Source organism: Balaenoptera acutorostrata, chromosome 5, assembly GCF_949987535.1.
Source record: "Balaenoptera acutorostrata chromosome 5, mBalAcu1.1, whole genome shotgun sequence".
NCBI lineage: Eukaryota > Metazoa > Chordata > Mammalia > Artiodactyla > Balaenopteridae > Balaenoptera > Balaenoptera acutorostrata.
The window spans coordinates 77593650-77612161 of record NC_080068.1 but is presented as its reverse complement, the minus strand read 5'-3'; the positions used below and the strand labels follow the sequence as shown (position 1 = coordinate 77612161).

At 44.9% G+C, this 18512-nt stretch overlaps 1 protein-coding gene across 13 annotated transcripts in view; it reads right to left on the bottom strand.

Moving 5' to 3' along the window:
• The window catches only part of APBB2 (amyloid beta precursor protein binding family B member 2), a 379382-nt gene extending 361673 nt beyond the window's left edge, over positions 1–17709 (bottom strand). For 12 of the 13 annotated variants that reach the window (XM_057546265.1, XM_057546260.1, XM_057546268.1 and 9 more), the window contains exon 1: positions 17510–17709. The gene's annotated coding sequence lies outside the window, so the exon portion shown is untranslated. The remainder of the gene's footprint in view (positions 1–17509) is intronic. The other variant, XM_057546270.1, reaches the window with a different exon arrangement.
• Positions 17710–18512: the final 803 nt, after the last annotated feature.

Below are 18512 nucleotides of genomic sequence, written 5' to 3'. Positions count from 1 at the left end.
AATAAATAAATAATTTTTTTTTTTTTAAAAACAGATTTGGGGAAATTCTCTGGCATAAATAATTGTTAACCAACTCACTACACAGGAATTATTCTTTGAGATGGTTTTCTTAGATGACATTATTGATAACTAATTCAATGAATACATTTTATTATACTAGCATCACCTAGATGGCAAAAAGGACCACAAAGTTGCCTTAACTCATTTTAAATATCAAAATATAGCATTTAAATCAGGATGCACAGTACACCAAAGCTAGTCAAAGCAAACATCATAGGGAAAATGATATTTCCTAAAATCAAATTCTTGACCTATCTGCTTTCTTGTACTCCATCACTATCCTGACTCAAATAGAAGTGGAAGTACAAATAGGTTATTCCAAAGGATCGTTCAATTATTTTGGAAGAAACAAATGACCTATATATTTTTTTTAATAAAGTAACAGGCTTCCTGTAGAAAAAGGCCACTATTAACATGGAATAAATTAGTAAGTGAAATTCAATTTTGCTAGTACACTGCATTAAAATGCAATTTTCAGACTAATATATTTACAGAACATTTCGAGACCACCAGTTGCTCACCCCTGGCGGCCGGAGCTTATCCTCTCTAATTATACTGAGCGCATTCTCAGGGCAGAATGCTCAATGATTAAAGAAATAACTGATTTTTTTCCTCAAGAAAAACATCACAACCCCAGTTACAATCCTTTGAAAGTATATATCACCCTACAGAGAGTATAGACATTTTCTTTGTTTAAAACAGCAATTAGAAAGAAATGCAAAGCAGCTACAATTACAACCAAACACAGTTTGTGTTTCTGACACGAGCTTTCTCATGCTGGTTGGTCCTTAGACTCTCTCTACTTTCCCAGGATATTTCCTGATTTTGCAATCTAGTAGCTCTTGCATCTCAGGGAAATATCAATTTAAGGGTATGTGTGTGTACTCAAGCACCTGCATTCACATTTACCGAGTGCCTTCCCCATGCCGAGTTCTGTCCTCATAATCTACGCTCAGCCCAATCCTATCACCTGCTCTAGCTGTGTGCCCTGGGACAAACTGGGTGAGCCTCAGCTTCCCCACCTGTATCTGCAGGTAACTACAGCAGCTACTTCACAGGCGCACGGGGCCAAATGATCTCCACGTTAACACGTGCATCACAGTGGCTGCTGTCTCACAGGAGGTGCCCAACAAACATTAACCCTTATCATCTCTACAGGATCCTCTTCAGGTGAGAAAAAATAGGTAACTTCTGCTGATAGAGACCGATCCAGGATCAAATCCCAACCCGTAGGTCTTCCAAACCTATTAAACTATAATATGAGGCATCAAAGACACTGAGGAACTGTCATCCACATTCTCTGAAGATACTTAAAGGGGAGGCGGGAGGTAACAGTCAACACCAAGACTATGCAGTTGAATATAAAGCATTAAAAACCTACTACCAATTACAAATATCTCCCCATCAGCCTTCTTTAGAGGAATTATCTGTTTAAATATTTTAATACTAAACATATGTAAGCTTTTGTTCAAGGACCATCTTCCATAGCACAGTAACCAATGTGGAGTTAATCTAAAATGCCTGGTCCACCTACCAATGACTTCAACAACAGGAAATCAAGGCAGTAAATATCTTGATCACTTTATAGCACACATTTTCACATTATCACAGTAAACCCTCCCACCCAGGTAGGTATCATTCTAGATTTTTTTTTTTTTTTTTTTTAGGATTTTCTTATTTATTTATTTATTTATTTATTTATTTATTTATTTATTTATTTTTGGCTGTGTTGGGTCTTCGGTTCGCGCGAGGGCTTTCTCCAGTTGCGGCAAGCGGGGGCCACTCTTCATCGCGGTACGGGGACCGCTCTTCATCGCGGTGCGCGGGCCTTTCTCTATCGCGGCCCCTCCCGTCACGGGGCACAGGCTCCAGACGCGCAGGCTCAGCAACTGTGGCTCACGGGCCCAGCTGCTCCGCGGCATGTGGGATCCTCCCAGACCAGGGCTCGAACCCGTGTCCCCTGCATTAGCAGGCAGATTCTCAACCACTGCGCCACCAGGGAAGCCCATTCTAGATATTTTATAGAGAGAAACTGGGGCTCAGGCAGGGCACCCACCTATACCCACCTACCCCAAGGCAGGGCCCAAACTGAAACTCGGCTCTGTCTAGATCTGAAGTCCATGCTCTCTTTAGAACCACAAATGGACAAGGCAAAAGAAGGGTGAGGCCAGCTGGTCACTTGGCTATGAAGGCACACTCCACAGAATAGGTGGGAAAGGTGTCACAGTTTTTGAGGACATCCCAACGAAGATTAATTTTTACCAAGTCACTTCATCTTCAAAGTATAAGTCAGTAATATACATGGCCAAAAACATGACCCACATAGAGCATACCCAATTCACGATTTCAAACTTGTCTGGATCAGTGTTAGTCCTACACTAAAGAAAGCTTTTGAAAACACAGGAGTTGAGGACCAGGTTCAGGTGAGTGGCACCTGTACCCTCCCCAGCTCCTGGGGTCCTGGGAACCCTCACAATCTCAGAGCCTCAGCCCCGGGGGGAAGATTGCACAGACATCAGAACAGGCCCCAGAAGCTTCAGTCCAGTGCAAATTAACTCCTCCTTCAGGTTCCACACTGACAATAAGTCAGAAGTCCTTGGGTCACGGTACCTGTGCTGGTGAGGACACCGGACCAGTTCTCTCTCTTTTTTGGGGGGGGGGAGGGGGTTAAACTTTTTTTGTGTGGTAAAGTGTACATAACCAAATTTATCATTTTAGCCATTTTTAGGTGTAGAGTTCTGTGGAACTAAGTACATTCACAGTGTCGTGCAACCATCACCACCATCCATCTCCAGAACTTTTTCATCTTCCCCACCTGATACTCAGCACCCATTCAACAATAACTCCCCATTATAACCTCTTCCTTCCAGGCCCTGGCGACCACCTTCCACTTTGTCTCTATAAATCTGACTTCTCCAGGCACCACATATAAGGACATTCATACAATATTTGTCCTTTCGTGACTGGCTTATTTCACTAAGCGTGATGCCAGCTCTCTTTTGTTCCCAGTTAGTCTCCTTGAAGAAACACCCCTGAAATGCACATCCTTTAGATGAATTAAGAATGAATACATAAGAATTATGTTTTTCCCTTTTACTCATTGTTAAAAGGATATAGAAACACTAAGGGTGGCTGGGGAAGAAGAAAAGGAAAGCCAGCAGTCATCCCCAACATCACCGTGAAATCTCTACTTGTTTCTACTCATTCTCCCACGAACTTTTGCTTTATGCAAACGAAATGTTTAAAATCACATCACATGCAGATGTAGAGAATGGACTTGAGGACATGGGGCGGGGGAAGGGTAAGCTGGGACGAAGTGAGAGAGTAGCACTGACATACATACACTACCAAATGTAAAATAGATAGCTAGTGGGAAGCAGCTGCATAGCACAGGGAGATCAGCATAGCACAGGGAGATCAGCTCGGTGCTTTGTGACCACCTAGAGGGGTGGGATAGGGAGGCGGGGTGGGATAGGGAGGGAGGGTGGGAGGGAGGGAGACGCAAGAGGGAAGAGATATGGGGACATATGTATATGTATAACTGATTTACTTTGTTATAAAGCAGAAACTAACACACCATTGTAAAGCAACCATACCCCAATAAAGATGTTAAAAAAAAAAAAATCACATCACATTGGGTATCCTCCTTCTTTGACTTAACCATCTATCAAAAAGATATATCTGCAAGCATTTCAAAAGTTAGCTTTCAAGGTCAACACTAAGGAAAAGGAAATGTGATTTCATAAAAACGTGTATCCACCGAGCTCTCCTATGGAAGGAAATTGTTTTGGGCAAGATAGCACCACACTGTTTAATAGTTGGTGCTGCAGAAAGAAAGAAACACCTTTACAAATGTTCATACAAAAATCATTTAAACGTTAAGCAAAAATGTATATAGACTCTGAATGGGGCCATCCATCCCACTATTATCTCTCTCAATGGAAAACAGCACAATAGCATCTAATGAAAATCCTGTTTTCTTTACAAGAAATAAAGATAATAATGCCACAAATCAACACTCTCCCCAGTCGTCTGTCTTTATTGGTTTTTCTTGTAAGCCAGATGTTCTCAGAACAAAAGGGGGAAAAAGACAAAATTCAATACAATGCCACATCTTATTTTTGCTTTTTATTTCTACTTGCAGCTTGTAAGATATACACATAACAGCACGATCTGGTACCAGTAAAGGAAAATGATTTAAGCTAAAATAAAACTCAAGTCAGCAGGAGATGGCTTTAGATCGGGAGACCATTATACGTTAAGTAGATGGAATGCAAGACTTCCTCTATGTTCGTACAAATAACCTCAAGTCCTGGAAAAAAAGACATTTTTAGAAAACGACACTGACCCAATTGCTAAGTCTCATGAATAAGGGTGGTGAGTGTTACTTCTGCTGTGCCACTGCTCATACATTTTCTGCTCAAATCATTGCAATACGATTAATTCAAACACAGGGTTTTTTTCCCCCTGAAATTTGGGATAATAGATGGTTGAAGACATGGAGATACTGACCACAGTAATGGTATGCAACAAATCTACTGTTCACACTAAATGTACTGTCCCATTTAGGGAAAGCACCAATGCCAAGAAAAGAGTACCCTGACAAGGGGGACCCAAAAGCACCAACCATTGCAAATTCAAAGTCTAAATTCCCAGAACTAGAAGGAACCCCCAGGGACCCCCAGCCCTAATTCTCCTAGTGCTCCACACTGGCTCCTTCCCTGGGTGGAGGGTTTTGGGGGCTATTCCATCTATATCTGCAGCTTCTTTTAACCCTCTTCTCAGTTAAGTCCTACTGCATCTTTCTGGGAGTTGCCCCAAGCATAAAAAAGCAGCAGCACAGGATAGGGGCCTCCTCCCATCCCTGGCAACTGAACCAACGCTCTTTTACTCTGGATTATTCTATGTATACAAATATTCTTTCAAAAAGACTCATCCAGGGCTCTCCCTCAAATGAAAATTTTCAGTGAGCTCGCCCGACCTAGTCCGTTTCCTGGCCTCTGTGCCAAACTACAACCATAAAGATGATCAGAGAATAAAACTCTTCATAAAGACAGACCTAGTCCATCAGCTCTGACCTCAGGTAGGACCAAAACTAAACACACCTCAACAGAAAAAAAAAATCTAAAAGCCAGTATTTTTTAAGTTGGGCTCAAGATTCCAAAATGTCAGCAAAAACCCAGGACAGGCTTAACCAAGTCTGGCCCCAAGTTTATTTTTCTCATACTTAATGCTCAGCCTTAGCAACTCCAGCTGGTCACTCCTCTCTCCCTCCTTCCACTTAGTCAGCTGGCCTCCAAGACAATGTCTAGATACCCGAAAGAAGATGGAATGAAGTCATAATTTGAACAATTCAAGTCAAAAAAACCACTCCCCATTAGCCAGCCAGATCTCTCAGGCTCGAAATGCCATTTATCTTTGGACCCAAGCCAGTGGGACTGATCAACTTATCAGGCATGAGGAAAACCAATAAAAGAAATCCTGTCCCCACTGAAGATCCTGCAGTCCTCTGCAATGATGAGAAAACACTGAAGGGTGAACAGAAGAGGGAGCAGAGAAGTCTGCCTCACGTGAAACGTTCTTTCAGGGGCATGCAAAGCAGAACTTTTAGAGCTGGCTGTCCCAGGTGTGCGCCAAGAAACACCAGTTCAGAAGAGACTGTGCAAGACGCACCCACAGGCAAATGCTGGGTTAAAGGAAGTTAACAAACTTCTTTTCAGCAGGACTTCTTAAATATGCTGATGGAGAGTAGGTATATACAATTTTCTGAACTTAATGGCAGAAACCTTTATTCACAATATATTTCCAATCACTCAGGTCTCCAATCACTTTGAGAAACACTGCTTTAGAGGCCCTGGAAGCAAGCCTAGAGCCGAAGCCTGGATGACAGATGACCAGGCACAATAATAATGTGATATCAATCCAGTTTTCAGGACTATAGGATCATTAGGGCTCCTTAAGGGGCTTTTTTTGTTTGTGGGGGGTGGGTGCGTATTCCTTGAGTATCTTTTTTTTTATTAAAGTATAGTTGATTCACAATGCTGTGCTAGTTTCAGGTATACAGCAAAGTGATTCAGTTATATATATGTGTGTGTGTGTGTGTGTATATATATATATATATATATATATATATATATATATATATATATATATTCTTTTGCAGATTCTTCTCCATTATAGGTTATTACAAGATACTGAATATAGTTCCCTCTGCTATACAGTAGGTTCCTGTTGTTTATCTGTTTTATATATAGTAGTGTGTATCTGTTAATCCAAAACTCCTAATTTATCCTCCCTGCCACCAAGAGATGTTTTAAAGTGAGGCCCTCTGTACCATTCTCCTGGCCTAAAACTGCTCCTCTCCATGATCCTGACATGGCCATCACTTACTGCCACTAGTGACACAGCTTAATAGTCACGTACTAGGACCGCTTGATCTAAAGGAGCCCACTAGGCACTGCATCACATCACCCATCTCTATTTCTTCATAGACCCTCCCACAGAGACACCAGAGAGTGTTTTAATCATTGCCATGCCCCTCGAGCCCACTGGCACATAGTAAGTGCTTAATAAACATTTGCAGAATGAATAAGGAAATGTATTCTGGCTATCCCTCCTTCTGGCTTGGAGAAATGATTAAACATCTGGTTATACTTAATTTCAGTTCAATATGATTTATTATTTCAAATAAAGGGGCCATGCTTATGCTGTGGCTAAATTAAATGACATCTGCATTTCCTGTGAACACATATTTTCATCCTGAGCCACTATAAGAAAACGTATAAGAAATGTATTTTTGATTCATTCCAGAAACAATAATGGGTTTAAAGGTAGCCCCTCCCCTAGACTCCTCTAGAATCTGGACACAAAAACCACAAAGTTAATCGGCTCTTATGTTCACTCATACCGACCCCATTAACATCATACTATAAGCCTATACCATCATATCTGGGGATTAAACTCTCAGGAAAACTAGCTGCTGAAAATGTCCTGGGGCATATTTATCAAAGCCTCCAACGATAACATTCTTGTTCATTCACATACTCATTCTTTGACACATGTTAATCCAGCACCCAGGACTTCCAAAACACTGGGAACACAAAGATGAAGAAGCCTCAGTGCTGTCCCTCAAGGGCTTACAGACTAGAAAAGGAGCCAGGGAAGTAAATGGTTACAATTCTGTGTGCTAACAAAGGTGGGATGTAAGTGGGTGTGAGGAGCTCACCATGGGAGCCAGAAGAACCAGTCACCCTGTCCTAGGTGACCATGTTCCAAGTGCAGTCCCCAGACAAGCACAATCAGCATCTCCCGGGAAATCATTAAAGTGCAAGCTTTCATCAGGCTACAGGCACCACAGGCCTATGGGATCAGAAGCCCTGGGGTGGAGCCGCGGTGTGTGTTTTAACGAGCCCTCAGGTCACCCTGCCGCACAGTGAGGTGGGTGAAGATTAAGCTACTTCCTGAAAGGGGGAACGAAAGTCTAGCAGGTAAAGAGCCCACAGGCGGTAGGGATGGTTGCAGGCGATGGGAATAGGATAAAGGGCCAGAGAAAACTGTCACGTTGTAAATAACAGCGAGGCCTGACCTCAGAGCACGAGATGCAGAGCAAGCAGGCCACGAGGGGGTCAGATGCGGTGCCAAGGAGCTGGGCTTCCTCCTGAGGGCGGCGAGGAGCCCCTGCGGGTGGGGTGGGCGTGCCCAGGCCTGCAGATTTCAAGAGATGACCTCGGAGACCGTGTTGCGAACAAGGAGAGGCCCTGGAGAAGGAGCTGCAGCCTCCTAGGTGAGAGGCAATAGCGGTGGGAAGGAAGTGGAGGCACACTTCGGAGCTGGGAGTCAGGGGCGCCTTACGCAGTTGCAGAGACAGAGGGGCCAGGTGTGCGGTGGGATAGATGGAGCATCTCTTCTCCTGGGAAGCTTGCCTGACACACACCCCACACCCATGCAGAGCAGATGCTGATCTGGGAAGCACACATCGCATTTTACCGTAGCTAGTTCTTTAGCTCTCAGAGGCAGTGGCCATCCCGGTCAGTTTCTATGTGCATCGTTTGGAACGGCGCCCAGCACTTGGAAAGCCAAACTGATTGAATGGAGCTGGACAAGCCGAGAGGCCACTGAGAGGCCACTGCTGTCATTCAGGGGAGAGAGGACAGTGTCACGGGGAAGGAAATCAGAAACCTATATCAACTGAACTTAATTTTTCTCTAGTCTGTTGATACTATTCAAAACACTGAATGAAAACCTTTACAAGTCAATCACGTTATAAAAATTCAACAGTAAATTTGATCTGTTGTGTGGAGCCCACAAGCTCACCTTCCTGCTGAAAGTCAGAAAGGACCATGGTTTGAGCGCATTTGCAAGTGAAAATATGACACAGCTCTAGGCCACAGAGAGACTGCCACCCAATCGAGATAATAAGCCTGCTTTCTTTTGTTTTCAGAACAACTCTGCAAAGCCCAGAGGTAGAGGACAGAGACATTTCAAATCCCTCAGAGACAGACTGAGTCTTTACTTTGATTTTTAGAAATGATTTCCAGCAGGCAGATAATGCTGTGACCCAATTACAGGGTATTTTGGAAAGAGCAGGCACCTAACTTGGGGGTGGAGCTGGTGGGCGTAGAGGGAAGAGTTACTAAGCAGGCGGTACCACCTGCCTCTCAATCCTGCATGGAATTTTATAAAGAGGGGAGCTGTGACAATCAGGAAGTAATGCAACATCTCCCTTGACCTGCTTCCCCTTTTCTCACCATTCCCAAAATAGACAGAGCTAAGGAACATCATAAATATATTTCTCAGCCCTCTAGGGGGAAGGTTCATGAAAGGCATAAATTTGGGTCCCTGGGGGAAAAAAAATGGATGAAAGGCAAAGGAAAGTCCTAGAATCAAGAGGTGGTAACAGTGGAAAATAAAACCCATGGACAAAAAGGAACCAGAGAAACAAAAACAATGGTCAATTCTTACCCCAAAGCGTACCGAGAGGCAGTGCCATAAGCTCAGCTGTCCTGGATTCTCCAAACTCAAGCTCTTCAGAGACAAAAGTTAACATTTTTGCTTAAAACTAAATATAATAATACCTGTTACGGTCTTACTTTATGCCAAGTATTGTTTGTTTGTTTGTTTGTTTGCTCTGGGTTTTTGTGTTGTTTTTTTTGGCTGCGGCGCAAGGCTTACCCCGACCAGGGATTGAATCCGGGCCACAGCAGTGAAAGCACCGAAATCCTAACCACTAGACCACCAGGGAACTCCCCCAAGTACTGTCCTAAGCCCTTATCATACCTTACCTCACGAAATCCTTGTAACTACCACATTATGAGGAAACTGAGGCACTGTGTAATTCTGTTGTCCAAGTGTAACTGTGGTGTCCGACATCACATGGCTATGAAATTGCAGAGCAGTACTGGAATCCTAAAAGTCTGGCGGGTAACCACCAAATTCCAACTGCCTCCCCATAGGGCTGTCCTGTGCACACCCTGCAAGATATTTAGCACCATCCTGGGCCTCCACCCGCTTGATGCCAGCAGTACTTCTTCCACAATCATGACAATCAAAAATGTTTCCAGGGAGTACTGCCGAATGTTCCCCCGAGAGCAAAACTGCCCCCTCTGAGAACCACAGCTACAGAGATTTGAAAGGCCAAATCTCTAGGTCCTTTATAGAAGCAGTGGCAAACCCTAGGTGTTGGATAGAAGAAGCAGGCTACAACACTTCCACTGAGCCAAAGAAAAATGGAAAAGGAGACAGCTGAAGGGTTTTCTGTAGCGGGTTCGCCATAGTCCTTTGCCACGGCTCCAATAAGGCCTGTAAGGCCTCCCTACTCTCCCCTCCCTCAGAGCCTCACACCCATGCCTCTACTGAAGCACCTTATATTGACACTCTGGTACATTCCTTTCTGTCTTCCTGAACTTCCCACTGTACCTGGCTCCAAGTATGTGTTCAATAAACATTTGCTGAACAAAGGCATGGACAAACGAAGCCGAAGATTCTGAGTGTACCCAAATGAATGCATGTCTGTCTGCACTAGTGATCTGGAAAAGGTATAAAAAAATAAAGCTTGGTTATCGGGGAGGATAAGAGGCTCTGCTCAGAATGCAAGGTTGAATCAGTGTTTCCCGAAGTATCTACGCCCCTCTGAGATCACTGTGAGTCCAGACCATGCCGCAGTTCTACCCAAAAATTCAGTTGTATTTGTTCACTCAAGAATGAATCAACTCAAGAAACCTAACTCGTAAGGAAATTCTATTTATTCATAACTTCCACTGATACAGGGTACTGCCCAGCAAATCAAGACACTCAATGTGCCAGGTCTGCCGGCTGACTCTACTGCCCAGGACAAAGGTCTACTTGAGAAACCAAATGAAGATCAGAAGGTAAGAACAAAGCCATCAAGCAGGAGCTTGATGCTCCCGGAAAGGGGTACCCACCATCCTCTCTCTAGCAGCCAGAAGTCTCAAGTGAGCCTCAGGACTGCTGAAGAGGCCCTGAAATCCTCACGTCAACTTTCTGAAGTCATCAAAGGCCTCTGTCACCCCAACACTGCCTCATGATTGGCATGTGACAACTAATCAGATTCTGGTGTATTTTATTTACAATAGAAATATCCTAGACTGGAATCTGCCCAGAGAGATTCACCACAGCAACCCTTAGTTTCAGACATATTTAGAAATTATATTTGGATTTTCCAACTATTCAATTTGTGTTCAGACGAAAGAAATGCACATGGGGGCCATAATCTGGAGGCAACAGCTCCACCACTAAGCATGCAGATTTAGGTTAACGGGATTTTGAAAATGGACAAAAAGAGAAATTTTCACCTTCTCCCAAAGGTTGAATCTAGGAAAGTTTCATGTTGTGGTAGAAATAACAATACAGGCTTTGTTTAGGGACTGGGTGAGTCCTTTAATGTTTCTGAACCAGAGTTTCCTCACCTATAAAAAGGGGAAAAAAAAGAGGGTACCCCAAAAGACAAAGTGAAATGTTTCCTGTATAGCACCAGGCAGAGGTGGCCCTTAATTAATAAATGTTATTTCTTCACCTTGTCAGTTCCTCAGCAACCCATAGACTCCTCTGTGTTGATTACAGTTCCAAGGCAAGCATCACTGTTCACTGTGCAGCCTTTAGTGAAAAGGACCTCAGTTTCCTTATCTCTAAAATAGGAATAGCACTACAGTATTTTGTAAGAATTAAATAGGGTAACAGCTGTAAAGCTCTTTGCACAAAGAGATCCACTATTAATAATATATTATTATTATGACCAGTGAGATCCAGATATTACTAAGCACAGATTTTTTAAGTATTATCTGAAAATACATAACCTATTTTCTTAAGCTACTATTTAAAACTCAAAAATAATTTGGGTTTGTTTTTTTTTTCCTCTCCTCCCACCCACTAACAGCAACTCAAACTAAAGGCATGGGCAAATTATTCTTAAACTTCCTCTAGTGACTTATCAAGGCTCACCCTGGAGGGCATGGCACTGCAGAGATCCAAACCAAGCCGGCTATAACACAACTCCCGGTTCTATGGCTGTAACTCCCATCAGCATTTCCTAGAATCACCAATCCTGAATTGCTAAAGCATGCTGTTTGGGCAAAAAGAGGCCTGCAGGCAAAGAAACAAAAACCAAGATCTGTCATTTTGTAGCCCAGCCTGCTAAAATGCACATTTCAGTCCCTTGTCCTTCCTGCTCTCTCAGAACCTTGTCTTTCATCTTGGCGTTTTCCTTGTCCTTCTTGGGCTATAATTCAAAAATACTCGCTGGTTCCCAGAGCACTTTCAAAATTAGCTTCTTCTCAGCTCCTAGGACCTTTGGGTCCGTACCAGTGACTCCACATTCCTGGAAGGCCTGGAGGCGCCATCAGCCCACCCAGAAGCTCCAGCCTGGCCTGGCCTCCACTATTCAACTTGATCCTGAGGGCAGAGCTCCCTACATCCCAGGCCCAGATTCCCAGACTTATCAATTTCATGGACCATTAAGCTGCCAAATAAACATATTCCCATCAATTTGTAAAAGAAATCTTACGGGCTTCCCTGGTGGCGCAGTGGTTGAGAATCTGCCTGCTAATGCAGGGGACACGGGTTCGAGCCCTGGTCTGGGAAGATCCCACATGCCGCGGAGCAACTAGGCCCGTGAGCCACAACTACTGAGCCTGCGCGTCTGGAGCCTGTGCTCCGCAACAAGAGAGGCCGCGATAGTGAGAGGCCCGCGCACCGCGATGAAGAGTGGACCCCGCTCGCTGCAACTGGAGCAAGCCCTCGCACAGAAACGAAGACCCAACACAGCCAAAAATAAATAAATAAATAAATTAAAAAAAAAAAAAAAAAGAAATCTTACCCCCATATCCAAATGATATAATCTCAGAGAAAAGGACACATCTAATTTGAACACATTATGAAATATTCACTACACCGTCATCATCATCACTTGGATAAGGAGAGTGGAAACCTCACCAACAGACAACAGCCCTAGCACTGTGACGTGCACCTGGTAGACACTCAGTTACTTTTATATTGTGTAGAAACTAAGCTCTGATTCATAGGGCAGCAATTTGGGAAACGCTGCATTCCATACCACCGGTAATGCCAAGTCTTCCTTCTTCAGCAACAGCGTTTCCCTTCACTCTCTGGAGCTCTGCAAGTTCTCCCCGACCTTGTCCTCCAAAGCACACACTTCTCCTAGCTCAGTTCCAAAAGTGCATTCGTTTTAGTCAACTTGTAAGGTAAAAATCAAAACAAACCATTCTGCCTCCTACTCCAAGCATTCCTGAAGCATACTTTCCAGGAGTTACACTGCAAAAACCTGTTATCGCCTAGCAGACAAAATTTTGCAAGATTTTCACAAGAGGCAAAGGATAGAATGGTTCGCTTTATTTACAATGACCAAATCATTCACAAACAATAAAGAAAAACCTTAATCCATAATTCCATACCGTTCATTTTTCCCATGTTTTCTTTCCATAGCTGTCCATATGAATCTGCACATTTTATACACCAATAAATGATACATTGTGACTTCTTTCCTGCTTGTAAAAGTAATGCCTGTCCTAGCATTTGTTCAACGCTTAGAAGACTAGGTAGGATTTAAATATTATGGAAATAAGGTTATGTACAGAGGGAATGTCTCCTGTAACTCTACACCCAATGGCCTCTGATACCTTTAAACCGATCAAGGCTTCTTACTTCTTGCCGAGTTGCGATGACTTGACTTTCTAGCCTCCGTGTCCTTCCTCTCTTCCAGCTCTCACCTGGTGTTCGCAGTTACTGCCCCGCTCCTACCACGGGCCCAGCAACACTGGAGCCTAGTTAGGACCAGAAGCTCTAGACTTACTGTCTACTTATTATCACTTATTTAAACGCTGACAACTCTGGCTTCTCTTCACCTGCCTCACTTGAACGTTAACGAGGCTGAGTTTTGTGACCATCTTAAAAGCAAAGTACACTACAAACACCAGGTTTCCTTTGCTCTCTGCCCCATCATCATAGTTTGCCAAAAGAAAAGTTCACGTAGCTGCATTCCGACAGCCATCACTCCTGCTACTACGGCAGCAGACCAATACAGCACCTGCTCAATACAGCGATGGTGCTAACATGAACTGATAATGATAATTTTATTCCAGAGACCAAGGGCTGCAATTCTGATCAACAGCTGAATCGACAGGACAGGGACATGGGAAAAGTTTGTCCAAATTTCACATGGGTGGGCCCGGCAACCAAGGTACAGGTCAGCCTCCTCTACAGCCCCAGAGGAGACTTATTCCTTGGATTACCTGCATGCCCAAGAGCAGAGTGTCTCCTCAAGAAGATGCTATAAAACAGTTTCAAATACCTACGGCACTCTACCCAAATCTAATCATTACCTTATCTCCTACCTAAACCTGGCAGTGCCATAAAGAGTTAATGTTATGACAACCATCCTTTGACAAATAAAAACCAGAACGGATGTAGGAATTGGCCAAAAAAAGGAAGGGCATTCCACAAAGCAGGACAGGCCAGACTTAGCGAAACAAAATCGGCTTCATCTAAGGTTTTATCTATAGTCCCCCTTTCCAAATGGATGCATCACAGGCCCCTGGGCTGGGACGTGAAGGCTCAACAGACACCCAGAGGGTGCTTTCTACTGTTACACTCTCATTTTACAGATGGGAAAACTGAGATCCAAAGAAGTGAACTGACTTTCCCAAGGTCACACAGTAACTTTAAGTAGTGGACGACCCTGGCCCAGAAGGCAAGTCTTGGGAGTCCCTGGTTGGTGGTCTTTTCGTCAAATCCCACCAGACCCTTTATTATGGAGAATCTGTCACTCTGCCTTTAACAAACTAACTATTTCAACTCAAAGAAAAGCCATCAACACATATCAACATGCAGAATATGCACTAATAACACATAAAATTAAAATGGGTAATCTGGGCTTATCTTAATTACATTTATTTGTTGGTAGTACAACATTGTTGAAAATAAATGAACATAAAACAGCTTTTAAACCCGGATGGAGGCTTCTTAAAAACATTCAAATCGGGCTTCCCTGGTGGCGCAGTGGTTGAGAATCCGCCTGCCAATTCAGGGGACACGGGTTCGAGCACTGGTCTGGGAAGATCCCACATGCCGCGGAGCAGCTGGGCCCGTGAGCCACAGTTGCTGAGCCTGCACGTCTGGAGCCTGTGCTCCGCAACAAGAGAGGCCGCGATAGCGAGAGGCCCGCGCACCGCGATGAAGAGTGGCCCCCGCTTGCCGCAACTGGAGAAAGCCCTCGCACAGAAACGAAGACCCAACACAGCCATAAATAAAATAAATAAATAAATTTAAAAAAAAACAAAACATTCAAATCATTTTGAAGACATGCTGTTCCAATCAAGGCTAATTCTAAATAACAAATATGTTTTACAAGAGAATGCTTATTGAATAATAATGAAAACAGTTGAAGATAGTCTCATATAAAATAAACCTTTGAAGTTCTATTGCTGTACAAGCAAAGGACTGTCCACATCCTCAGAGGGACTTTCTTGGGAAGCTGACATTTATGTCAAAGATGCTGACACATAAGATATGTACGAAGCTCAATATCAGACATGACACATAGTAAATAATGAACAAATGCTATTTTCCTTAACTTGGGATAGGAAAATAAGCATCACCCACATAAGTAGTAATATCTTCTTACAATACTTTACTAAAAGTCTATCCTGTGCCCCTGGAAAATTTAAGGGGTTATATCATCAGGGTACTGAATATTTTAAAAGCATAACTGAAGAAGGTATAGAGAGACAACATTCCATTTCTCTCAAAAGACAAATTTAGATATCCTGAAATGAGGGTAATTAACATAACACTGTTCTAGTACAATGGCAAGCCTTTCAGTATTAATTCCTGCTGTAACAGAAAAGAGAGGAAAAAAAAAGAAAGAATCTGATGTTTGTTGTTGTTTCTCTGGTGGCAGAAAAAAAAAAAGGTCATCAAAAAGTTGAAACATGACATAAAAAGAGTTAAGTTTTAAAATATTTTATCTTTGTACACGTGGATTCTTGCACTATTTTGTAGACTTTTCCTAAATGATTCTGTAGTCAGTATTCTTATTACTCCAGTTAACTGTAAAAAGCCAGTCTTTCACACTTTAGCTTGAGTTTTTCCACTACCACTTTATAAGTTTCAGAAAAGGGGACCGCGCTGGCTCCCTGCAGATGAATTACTTAGTTAAAAGTATCCTTTTGAAGACAGAATGAAAAAAGTAAACACCTTCCCTAGAAAAGGATCTCAACTTTAGAGTTCTTTCTCAAAGGCCCTGAGCAAATATCTAGACCAAGCCCAGCCTAGGAAGACCCTGAGTGATTTTTCGAGGTCATATAGTAAGCCGATGACCAAAGGACAGCTATAGAAACTTTGCATGTTTTCCCCAGGTGTTCTGACTACCGGACCATTGTACTCTACTGCCACCTGTGTTCTCTCAGCATTTCCCCCAGCGTGGACGTTCCTCATTCTCCTGATAAATGTCATCCTTTCAAAACAGTTCCATTTCTAGGACTGTGCAAGTTACGATAAACAACTGTTGAACAAATAACTGCTTTCAAGCTACAAACTGAAAACACAACAAAGCGGCTTCATAAAGAAATCCCCCTTCCTGAAAGGCCATCTACCCGAATTCAGATATTCTTAATTATCATGGCCATTTAAGGACAAGATTTGAAGTATAAATCCATGACAAGAAAAATAAACCAAAGACTTAAGAGAACCAAATCCAGAATAACGGGTCAGGATGCCACTGCTTGCTTTTTCAATCAGTGAAATATTAAAACAAATGACAAACCAATGCCAACCTCACAAAGTTTCTTCATTTCTTGGAATTCAAACACCACTGCTGGCATCATTTTATGATAATCCTTTAGGTATTTTACCTAAGTCATCAGGCGCAATGTAAAGCCAGTGACTGAGGGACTTCTAAAAAACCTGCGCCCAATCTTGTCTGAGCTTCCGACACTGACCTTATTCTCCTCTCAGTGTTGGTCCTCCCCAACCACTCCATCCATCCAAAACCGTCTGGGACAGCCATGGCTCTAAACAGCGCTGAACTTGACTACAAAACGGCCACAACTCTAAATCTGATTTCTTCAACGTATGATTTTTTAAATCCAGGTCCCACGCTCCTTCGGCCCTTGGCCCCTGACCCCTCAGTTCTAGACCTCTCCGCCGACATCAAGACCACCTTTCATTGTTTCTATGGGACTCCGCACCCCTCCCTCCGTCCAGCAATCTTTTTCATTGCACAAATGTCATTTCTAGCGTTCAACCCTCCATTCCGCCCGGCGGGCAGCAGAGGGGATTTCAGGACCAGCTTCCCTGATTCGGTCCCCTTCGCACAGCCATTTTCTAGTTAAAACGCTCCCTGCCTCCGAGGGGGAAATGAACTTTTCCCCCTTTGAATCCCCTATAAGCCAGCTCGGTCTTCAACTCCCCGGCAGGAGCGCGCTGCCGCACGGGGAGAGCCCAGCCGCACAGAGGAGGCCGGTGCCAGGGCAAGGGGGTGTGCGCTCTTCCCCGCCGGCGCCCACCCTCACTTTTCCCCTCCGCAGCCCCCGCCTGGCGCACCCCCTCCAACCCTGTCTCCCCCGCCCCAGGCCCTGCAAAGCCCCGGCTGCCGATGGAAAGAGGGCGCCGAGAAGCCAGAGGGATGGAGTCAAGGAGTGAGCCCGCGGGCGCCGTGCCACCCAGCCCTGCGGCGCGGGCGCAGGGCGCACGGGACTCCGCAGCAGACGCCCGCTGCAGATGCGGCGGCAGCTGCTGCAGCTGTGGCTGGGCGAGCGGCAGTGGCCGCGTAGCCCTCGGGGCCGGGAGGAGAGGAGCAGCCGCCCCGGCTACGCGCAGCCACTCGCCGCAAGCTGCTGCCGCTGCCCAGGTCTCTCACCAGTACTCCCGGGCCGCCCCCGGGGTCGAGAGCAAAAGCAAGGAAGAAAGCGAGGCTCACCGGCGGTGCGCGCGGCGCTCGCCTCGGCTCCGGCGCCCGGCAGCTCTGCTCCAGTCTCGCCCTGCCGGGAGCGCCAGGATCAGCTGCGGGTACAGCGCACGAGCTTCCTACTTGAGACCAGGACTGGCTTTGGCCACTGAGCATGCCCAGTGCCGCTCCATGAGTCCCGCGCAGAGAGCGGCGCCGGCGAGATTCCACTTCTCCGGGCTTTGGCGGCGGCTGCGCGGAGAGGCTGGAGGGGCCCGACCGGGCGGGGGCGGATCCCGAGAAAGGCGGGGCCGGGGCGGGGGCCTGGAAGGAGGGGGCGGGCCGCGCTCCTAGAGCGACCCCTGCAGGCAGAGGCTTTGGGGCCTCTCGAACTCGCGCTCCCCTTATCATCTGAGAAGATGGCAGGGAGGCAATGCGGGCCAGAGTGTCGAGACCCAAAGCGATGCATCCCGGTATGATAACCCCTCCATGAGGCTCAGCGTCTGTCTGCACCAAAAGGTAACCTTATCCCTGGCTAGTCTTTTCTCCCACATGTCTGCATTCCCTTATAATGGGAAAATGTCCTCAGATGAGAACTGCCCACGCCCATCCAGCTGCAACTTGTAGGCGAGATCTCCTTCCTTTTGTCTCCTTATCTAGAACCCCAGGCATATGACACACACACACACACACACACCATTTCTTGATGTGAAAATCACAGCAAGATCGCCTCAAGGAAGAAACACACCTGCAGGAGGGGGAAAACATAATTTCCTTTTCACCTCTAGGAATATTAACTAAATTTTAACAAATTTAAACAGACAAGCAAGGTCTTGATAAGAATGGACACTCAATAGGTAGTAATCAGTGCTCTGCCCCAGACACTGTGAATAACGTCCCCAAAGCATCACTGGGGTTGCTCTTCACCGATGCGGTGGTCAAAGTTGAGCCTGCGTCAGAATCGCCTGGGGGGTTTTTGGAAACAGATTGCTGGACAGAGTCTCTGAATGGGTAGGTCTGTGATGCGGCCCAAGCA